Genomic DNA, 10,416 nt, shown 5'->3' on the forward strand with positions numbered 1-10,416 from the left:
ATTCCGGTTTGGCTGCCGTCGGAGGTGCGGGGCTCTGGACACACGCGCTCCCCACCCTCCTTTCCGAGTTGCCTTGTGGCTGTGGCCGGCTGGCCTGTTGTTCCCCTACTTGGGTCTCGAGGAAGGCCGCTGCTTCGTCCCCTCAAACCACCATCTCCCCGCCGGCTGACGGGGATTCCTACACGGGGGCCTGTGAGGCTGCATCTGGGACGCCTGATCCGCTGCTGGGCCGGTGAGTGTGAACGCTGGCACCCATACCACTTGCTTGAAGCTGTGCTGACGACCTGCGTACTGGGGTGCTCGGGGCTCCAACACCCTGATTGCCGCCTTGATCTCACCCGCCCCTACTCACCTACAGGACTGACATCCGTTGGTCTGGCCACCTGCGACACCCAGTTGGTCCCATCGCTTGGTGTGCCGGGCTCCCAGGGGATTCTCCCTATCGTGACTGCTGCCCTGATCTCTCTGGAGGACTGGTCGTTACTCCCCATCCGGATATCTTCGGGGGTGCGGGACTCTCACTCTGGGCAACACCCGATACCGCGGCCGAAGACCTTAGCTGGCCCCTTCCCCTACATTGCTCCTGAGGACGCCGCCGCTCTGTCCGTGAAGCGGCACTGTCGCCCCGGACAATAACTATCGACTGCTGGGCTGTTTCCCTGCTGCCTCGGGAGGCTATTGACTGTGGCAATTGTGTGTCCTGCTCCGCGGAGGTAGTGGGGCCTCCTCATTAACGCTGTCACTGGCCCTGTAACTCACCGTGACTCTATGGTGCCGACCCACTGTTCCCTATAGGGGTTCTATCTATTATCTATACCGCCCTACCTACTTTCTGCCCATTGAGCATTCCCTCTATATTCTTCTGCTCCCCATGCTCCTTTTTCTACTTTTATGCTATCACACTTTCTTTTTTCTCTCCCCCACCTTGGACTCACTCTGCTAGGCCTGTTTTTTCTTCACTGCAAAGCCACAGGTTTTCCCATTCATGGCCTGTGGCCTCATAGTTTGGTTTGGTGAACACTGACACTTTGTGGCCATTTTGTATTATTGTTATTTTCTTTTCATTTTTTTTTAACAACTTTTGCTAAACCTGTTCTGCTCTTACTTCAAATACTTCATAGATATTATTGCTCATATCTAATATTTACAGTGTTTGTAGGTAAAATACTTTATTATACGTTAGCACTGCTATTGTGCACTTCTACACACACTATAGACATAATTAATTGAACTCTTATTTACCGTTGCCTCAGTTACCCTATATACAACTGTGCCTCTGTGTGTAATATTTAACACTTAGGTATCAACACCTCCTCCACTAAAACATTAGAGATAGTTGTTTGTTGATATGCAGTCATGTAACTAGAGGGTATGTGATTCATATTTTGTTATGTGACATTCTGTATACCTCTTTGGGGCGTTATACTTTACAATTTCAGATGTATATCATCTGATACCTCTATTTACTGGTGAACTTTGTCCAACCCCTTTGGGTCTCTTTTGGTACGCATTTCATAATTGATGGAGAGGTTTTTGAATAGGACTGTCTCAGAAAACATGGTTAGAAGAAAATCCCATAAGTCAGGTGGTTCTTCCCCTTCTCAGTCGCAACCTGTCACGAACATGGCCGGGAACCCCGACCCTACCCCTCAACTTGACACGACCACCCCAGTGTCCCAAACGGCTAGAGAGATCCTATCGGTCCTCATGCCCCATATTGATAGGAAATTAGATGAGTTTAGAGACTCATTTCAGTCCACACTACGTGAAGTGGCCTCAAACACCTCAAGAATATCAGAGGTGGAGCAGAGAGTTAGTGACCTGGAGGACTCGGTCCATACCGTGGAATCCTCGGCTGACTCGTCCATTGGCATGATTCGGGAGCTCCAAGACAAGCTGGATGACCTAGAGAATAGAAATCGGAGAAACAATCTTCGCTTTATTGGTATCCCGGAACATGTCAAACCCTCCCTACATCTCAATTGATCCCTGCTCTTTGTATTTCTGACAAAATGGAATTTCCTCAGGTTGAAAGGGTTCATAGGGTGGGTATTGAGAGAGATGGCCCTAATCCCCCTCCTAGGCCGGTGGTGGCCCGCTACTTTGACTATAGGACGAAGGAAACAATATTACGATCATATAAGAAAATGGGCAAATTGGTCATTGATGGTACCCGCATTTTAATTTTTCAAGATTTCTCCATGGCGGTCACCCAAAAACGCAGAGCATTCTCGCCAGTTTGCAAATTCCTAGTAGAATCACAAAAACGTTTTGCCCTGCTCTACCCTGCCAAGTTGAGGGTCACTGATAATGGTCGTACCATATTTTTTGATGACCAAGACGTGGCCCGTAGACACTTTTTGTCCTCTCCCTCCTCACAAAGTTCACCAGCAACACTGTCCCTAAGATCCCCCAATCGCTGAATGTGTATGCCAAAATAAGTGATTTTAGTCCTATTTTTCATTTTCACCCTACATTTCATTTGCCCCTACATGATTCAACGTTATTATGTTATTGTTTAGGGGACTGGTTCTCCTTATTTTATTTCCTGTTTGGTTTTTGTTGATTCTTATGGTCGGCTACAGTATTGTTACTGTGGCCCTCCAAGTGAATCTTTGGTTTAAGAAAATTTAGAAAAGGTTATTGAGGCATGATTCTTTGTCTTTTGATACGTGTGATATATTTGATCTACAGAAATTTAAATTTTTTATGTTATATTTTGGTGCAGTGGTGGTGGAGAGATGGGGACACTTGGCCATGTCTATATTTTGTGGGTTGTCCCCTGCTTGCTGGGACTGGGGGCCCCGACACATATTAATGGGATTGCATTGTGAATTTTGCGCTGCGAGAGTTGGGATTGGATAATGGCGAATAACACATACACTTTACCATACTTACCTCCTCATGATTCAAATAAATGTCTTTCATGGAATGTGGGCGGGCTTAATTCCCCCATTAAGCGCCAAAGGGTCCTATCCCACCTCAAGAAATTTAGCCTAGACATCATTTTTCTACAAGAGACCCACTGGAAGGAGGGTGAGGGCTCTTCTCTTCGTGCTGGTTGGCTGGGAGATTGCTTTTCGGCCTCTTATGTCAATAAGACTAGAGGGGTGGCCATCCTTTTTGCACGTCATCTCCCGTACACCATTTTGAATATTGTCCCAGACCCTAATGGCCGTTACTTGTTGATTGATGTCAAGATCAGAGATGCCACATACACCCTTTTAAATATATATGCTCCCAACACCCAGGTGTCGGAATTCTTGACTGAAATTACCTTTTTGATACAACAGAGGGAGGTTTTCTCACTGGTGCTGGGGGGTGACTTCAATACGGTGCATGATCCGACCCTGGACAAGACCCCGATTCCGTCCAACTGACATTCTGCTATTTGGTCCACACTTGTGAAATTTATGTTAGAGCTCCAAGTGACTGATGTCTGGAGACTTTTTCACCCATCAGATAAATCCTTTACTTTTCATTATGGGGTTCACCGCACAGTCTCCCGTATAGATTACTTCCTAATAGCGGACTCTCTGATACCTGAGGTGACCTCCGCAAATATCGCTGAAATATTGGTTTCGGATCATGCACCGATTGAGTTCTCATTTAAATTACCACAGATGGGTCCCACACACCGCACTTGGAAGTTTCCTGCATATCTATTCCAATCAGAAAAATTTAGAGAATACTTAAAGCGCAACTGGCTAGATTATGTTGATAACATCGCCCACTGGGATGACCCAATCCTTTTCTGGGAAGCATCAAAATCAGTGATGCGAGGTAGCATCATCTCCTATGTATCTGGTCGTAATAAAATCCAAAAAGACCAATATCATTCCCTCTCCCATACGTTACAAACTGCGTTTGCTGGATACGTGGCGGATCCCTCGGAGGACAAATTCACTATATATAATCAAGCTAAATCTATACTGGAAAATTTCCTACTCTCCCAAGCTCAATCACGTCTAGATTTTAGGAAAAACAAATATTACAGGTGGGGTGCCAGGGCGGGACGTTTGTTAGCCTCATTAACTAAAGGCTATAAATAGTTTCTGTTAAAGAAACTGGGTCCTCCCCTTGCCTGACGCGAACATCTGATATATCAAAGGCCTTTCATGACTACTACTGCAATCTATACTCCGCTAGACCATCGACCCCAGAGTCCTTAGATGCAATTATCAGAGAAGCAAATTTGCCTAGCCTAGACCCGGATCAAATTGACCTTTTAGACTCAGAAATCACTGAGGAGGAAATAAGGTCGGCAATCTCTTCCCTACATACTGGTAAAGCCCCGGGCCCAGACGGATTTGCGGGAGAATATTTTAAAATCTTATCCACTGACATTATACCGATTCTACTAGAACTATACCGCACTATCCATAAAAAATGCCCATATTATCCCTCTTTTAATGCTGCCTTCACTACCCTTATCCCAAAGCCCGATCGTGACCCTACACTAGTGGGTTCCTATCGCCCCATCACTCTACTAAATGTGGATTTTAAAATTCTATCCAAAATTATGTCCTCTCGACTACAATCGTTCTCCTCCTCCCTTTGTTCATCTCACCAACTAAGTTTCACCCGAGGCAGACAATTAGTTAAAGGCATACGCACAGCTATAGCCTCCATTATCGCTTCCAATAATAATCCTACCGCTCCCAACATGCTTCTGAGCCTTGATGCTCAGAAAGCCTTTGATACAGTGTCCTGGCCCTTCTTATTTAAAATCCTATCGATTAGAAATTTCGGCCCACATTTTATTGACCTTATAAAGTTCTTTTATAATGCCCCCACGACTCTCCTCTTAGTAAATGGCACGAGAAGCGACCCTATTGTTATGTCCAGAGGTACCCGCCAGGGTTGTCCTCTATCCCCTTTACTTTTCAATTTGTCCCTTGACCCCTTACTTCGTATACTTGATTCTTGGCCAACCTTGAAGGGCATATCGGTGGGCTCGATGGAGGTGAAACTCACTGCTTTTGCGGATGATGTTTTGATCCACATATCCAATCCTAAACATTCCCTCGAACCATTGCTCGAATTGCTTGATAGGGTGGGATCCCTTTCTGGATTTTTTATTAATTTTGAAAAATCCAGTGCGCTTTATCTGAAACAAGGCTACTATAGGCCCCTGTGGGCGGCACGACTACCTTTGAATTGGGCCAGGGGGAACATCCCGTATCTGGGTATCCTTCTTCCCAAAAATATCGCAAATCTCTATGACATTAATATTGGTAAAACACTTTCCAAAATCACAAGGGAGCTTGAAGCGATGGTCCATTTACAACTCTCCTTTTTAGGAAGGATGAATATAATTAAAATGATATATTTCCCAAAACTTCTATACCCACTACAAGTTCTCCCCCTTTTGTTGTCTAGACAAGACCTCTCACTGATAACATCGACCTTTAGAAAATTTATTTGGAACAATAAGCGTGCGAGAATTGGCCTATTTAAATTAAGTCAGCCTAAAACTAATAGAGGGGTCAACTTCCCAGATATTCAGACGTATAGTTACGCTTCACATGTTCGCTATATTAAGGACTGGTTGTCTAGTACCCAAACATACACTGATTCACTTCTCGAACAAAATTTAATTCCTCACGTGTCTCTGATTGCTTTTCTTCACATGACTGATGCCGAGATCTCCACCGACCTGACTACCAATCCCCTCCTTATGACTACGAGGAAAGTTTGGCTATCTTTAAGGCACAAATATAAAATACACAAACACATATCTATTCATTTGCCTTTTATACATAACCCGAGTTTTCAAAATGGAGAGGCCACTTACCCTTTCCGCGACTGGACAACATTAGGTATTTGCAATGTAGGACAGCTCATTAATCCCAGATCCCATATTCCACTCACATATGCAGAGGCCCTATCTAAATACCCATATATCGGCCCCCAAAATTTTGCCTTTTTTCAAGCCCAACATTATGCCAGCAAAGTCTCCAGACTTTTGCCTGCGACTGACTGGGACAACCAATTAGACCGCATACTCTTGCGACCGGCACAATCCAAAGGTGCCATTTCATTTTACTACACGCAACTTCGTACTATTTTAGACCATTCTGCATATAAAACTGGCATAGCCCAATGGGTAGAGCATTTTCCTAACTTAGATGTTGATAAATTATTGCATATGCTAAATTTTTCAATGGCTACGTTCCCTGCTGCAAAATACATAGAAATGTATCTTAATATCTTTCACAGATCTTATATTTCTCCCCACAGAGGCTATTTGATAGGCATATTAAATGACCCTTCCTGTCCCAAATGTGGCCATCAACTAGCAGATCTCTACCATTGTGTTTGGGCCTGCCCACTCCTGAGACGGTTTTGGATAGCAGTATGGCGCTTTGCCTCCCAACATTTAGTGAATTACATCCCTTTTACGCCGGAATGGGCCATATTCGGTATCCTACCCCCTGGTACTAGAGCTCCTAAACCTGTGAAAAAGCTACTTTTAGCGATTTCATCGGCGGCCAGAAAGGCTGTTCTGCATATGTGGGTTCAGAGTTCTGTCCCGACGCTAGAAATGTTCAGGGAAAAGTTATTTTATATTTGCCATATGGATTGGCTGGAGGCCTCACTTCAAAAAGAATCTTGTACTGAATCCTTCTTTGCAACATGGGAAAGTTTTATTGAAACCTTTCCTACTCATACCAAGGAGGCCATTAGCTCTTGTTTTCGTGACACACTTTGGTATGAAACTAGGATTTTCCTTAATGACCCTCCCATCACTCTTGTTAACAATAATCAGTAGTTGGGGAGTGTCCCCATCTCTCAGAAGATTACTGGCATATTTACAGATGCTATTTGCTATTATGTTATGTTTCGCAGATTTTTCATGTCAGTGCTCCTCCTTATACCATGCACTATGTTTTGTAACTATTACATCATTTTCTGTTTTTTGTTTTTCTTTCTCTGATATTATTCACAATGTTTCTATACTTATTGCTATCTTCTTGATGAAACTGCTTCAATAAAGAAAGAAATGATTAAAAAAAAAAAAATGCATTGAGGCCAGAGAATTCATTGAGTCCCCTTGGGGCCAATGTATCTAGTTGATGGATCCAACGGTTCTCTAGCTAAAGTAGCTTTTTACCTCTATTGCCACCTCTACGATTGGGTGGTATTTGATCTATAATTTTTGCATGAATAGTTGCCACCCCATGTCCACTTTTTGCACAATGACGGGCCAACAGCTGGTCACTGTTGCCTGTGTTCAAGGCTGTCCTGATCGCCAGCCTGTAATTGCCCATTCTTTTCTTTAATTGACAATCTGTCTTGCCCACGTAGTATAACCCACATGGGCAAGACAGAACATAAACCACAAATCGTGATGTACAAGTAGGGGATATTTTATGGCAAATTTCTTACCTGTATGGTGGTGCGTTATTGTGTCACCTGCAATTAATGAACTACAGGTCACACAACCCACACAGCGAAAACATCCCACTTTTCTGGTCAGAAAATGCTATGTTTTGTGGTTGTTTTTGAGGTCTGTAATGTCTAGTTTCATTAAAAGATCTTTTAAGTTCTTATCTCTAGTATATGCCGGCATTACATGTGAATTATATAATGTCAGTAAGTCCTTGTCTATTTTAATGATGGGCCAAATTTGTTTGATTTTGATTTTTATTTTTTATAAAGAGTACTATTATCATTGTAGCGGGTGACCCAAGGTGTTACATTCTTTTTGCTATTAGCAGCTTTGGCAGGGTTTAATGTTTGGTCTCTTGGTATTGACAGTACCTTTTGTTTTATTGCTTTTAAGTTGGAAACTGTATATCTCCTTTATGCAAATTTGTCCACCATCTCGTTGAGTGCTTTCTCGGTTTCAACAGAGTCATTGGTGATCCGTCGTACCCTCAACATCTGCCAGTAAGGCAGACCTTCCCTATGGGACAGTTGGTGAGAGTGGTCGTGTTGAAGTGTAGTGTTACGGTCTGTTGGTTCTATATATATAGATGTCAATACATGATTGTCATGAATTTGTATTTGTACATCAAGGAAATGTATAGCAGTTTCACTGATGGAGTAGGTTCATTTAATCACACTAGGTGATTCATTATGTTGATCTAGGGCCTTTTGAAGCTCATCAGAATATTTACCCTGAATATTAACAGGTCATCTACACACCTGTGGTATAAAATCAGGTTTTGACCAAATAGACTGTTATAGACCAAATGTTGTTCAACACCGCACATGTAAGCATTGGCGTACGATGGGGCCACATTTGACCCCATTACACAGCCTAGCTTCTGAAGATAAAACACCCCAATGAATATAAAATAATTCCTGGTAAGGTCTAAGGTCCACAAATCCAAAAAGAATTCTATAGGGGGTCCTTTATACTGTATAAATCATTTTTTTAAATTATGTTCTTGACTGCTGCGATGCCCTCCACATGAGGTATACACATGTAGAGGCTCGCTACATCAGTGCTGCACATTACCGTGTGTGGTGGAATTGGGCCTAATGCAGTGAGACATTGCAATAAATCTGTGGTGTCTTTTAGATAAGATGTATTTTGAATGCATGGATTTAACAAGGCATCCAAATAGAGGGATATTGGTTGGTACAGTGACCCCCTGGCAGATATGAAAGGTCTGCCAGGGGGATCACTGGTACTTTTTTGTACTTTTGAAACCGTATAAAACAGAGGGGTGACTGGTAAGTCAACTGTCAAGGCTTTCTTAAAATCATGATTTATCCAGTGATTGTTAATGGCTAATGTCAATAGACTATCAAGTTCATGTTTATATTGAACCGTAGGGTCTTCAAGTAGTTGTTCATAAATCAATGGATCTTTAAGTTGGCGCTGACATTCAGTCATATAGTATGTGAGATCTTGAACCATCACAGCTCACCCCTTGTCGGCATTTCTTATTGCAATGTCCCTTCTTTGTCTCAAATCCTGTATAGCTTCTTTTTCTGGTTTGGTCAAGTTATTCTTACGTTTCTGGTATGGTGTGCTGGTATCATTGCCCATTTCTTCCATCATACATGAAAATATTTGTATTGATGCATTTGCTGTACCCGGATCATATTTAGATTTCCCCTGTAGTTTCTTTATTTGGATGGGGATTTTATCGTCTCTGTCCTTATTGGGTTTAACTTTGCCAAAATGATCCTTTAAGCGGAGTGTTCTAGTAAATTGATGAGTTTCTAGCTTCCATTGAAACGGATCATGGTGTGATGTGGGGACAAATGACAACCCTTTTGCTAGAATCTGTTGCTCAATTGTAGTCAATGGTACCTGCGAAAGGTTGAACACTGTATCCGTGATCAACGTGATGGTCGAGACTTTGCTCTGCCTCTCCCATGTGTGTCCCCTCCGCATCCTTGTGGGGGGGGGATTTTTGTTTGCTGCCCTGGTGCGTACCCCGAAAGGGTGCGATTCACTCGCTGCTGCCGTCTGTGATTCAGATTCACTCATTGATGTACTGGACACTTCATAGTCAGCTTATGGCCTGTGTTGTTTACAGGATCTTGCCATCTGTCTCAGTTTGTTAGATGGTCTCGATGTGGACAGCCATTGATAGATTTGATTTTGTGCGTAATCTTGTTGCACTATGCGGTGCTTGGTCTTTTTAAATTTGACTAGGTCCTGTTTGTATTGTTCAGTTTGCGTATTGAGTTCCTCTAGCCATCTAGTATTAGTGTCCTGCAGCAAGGCATGTTTATATGTGTTAGGCGCGGCGGTCTTCGGCCGTGCCCTGACTGAGCAGCGGTCACGGCCGCCGCGCCTCTCTCCTTCCCTGTACCCCGCACGGCGCCTAGCAACGCCAGGACGCTGTGCGCACGATAGCCGCCGGGTCCCAAGCAATGCAGGACGCCGTGCGTGCAGGGCCGCTGGGTGCATAGCAACGGGGACGCCACAGGTGGACCGCGTTCCCCGTTGCTAAGAATAGTTAATTAGGTTGCTCGTGCAGCAGGGCAGCTGCACGGCAACTAGTAATTAGGGTCGGGGGGCTGGTCCTGCTGGCCCTCCTGTTATTGGCCAGCAGGGCCTTTTTATGTGAGCCAGCACACTGCAGCCCCGCCGGTGATAGCTTCTTGTATGCTGTTCCTGCCTTGCAGAACTCTGTTCCTGTCAGCCGTGTTTGGTGGATCTTGCTCCCTGCCCTTTGGTACTTTGGAGGTCCGAAGCCGGTCCTGGGAATCCTTCTAGTTCTTGCGAACCTGTTTGTCATCTGGGGTTCTCGCCCGGTTTCGTGAGTAGCGGCTTCTGCCGCGTGTTGTGGCCTATGCCGCTTAGTGTTTGCTTTACTGTGAATTGGTGCATTTGCGGAGGTTTCCGCTTTCACTGTCCTCCCCGGAACTCGGCGGTGCCGTGTAGGGGAGTGGACAGTGGTTTCTTTGTAGTTCTTTTTCCTTTGGCGGCGTGCCGCACATACG

The sequence above is a fragment of the Pseudophryne corroboree genome, chromosome 7 (assembly GCF_028390025.1).
Source record: "Pseudophryne corroboree isolate aPseCor3 chromosome 7, aPseCor3.hap2, whole genome shotgun sequence".
Classification (NCBI taxonomy): domain Eukaryota; kingdom Metazoa; phylum Chordata; class Amphibia; order Anura; family Myobatrachidae; genus Pseudophryne; species Pseudophryne corroboree.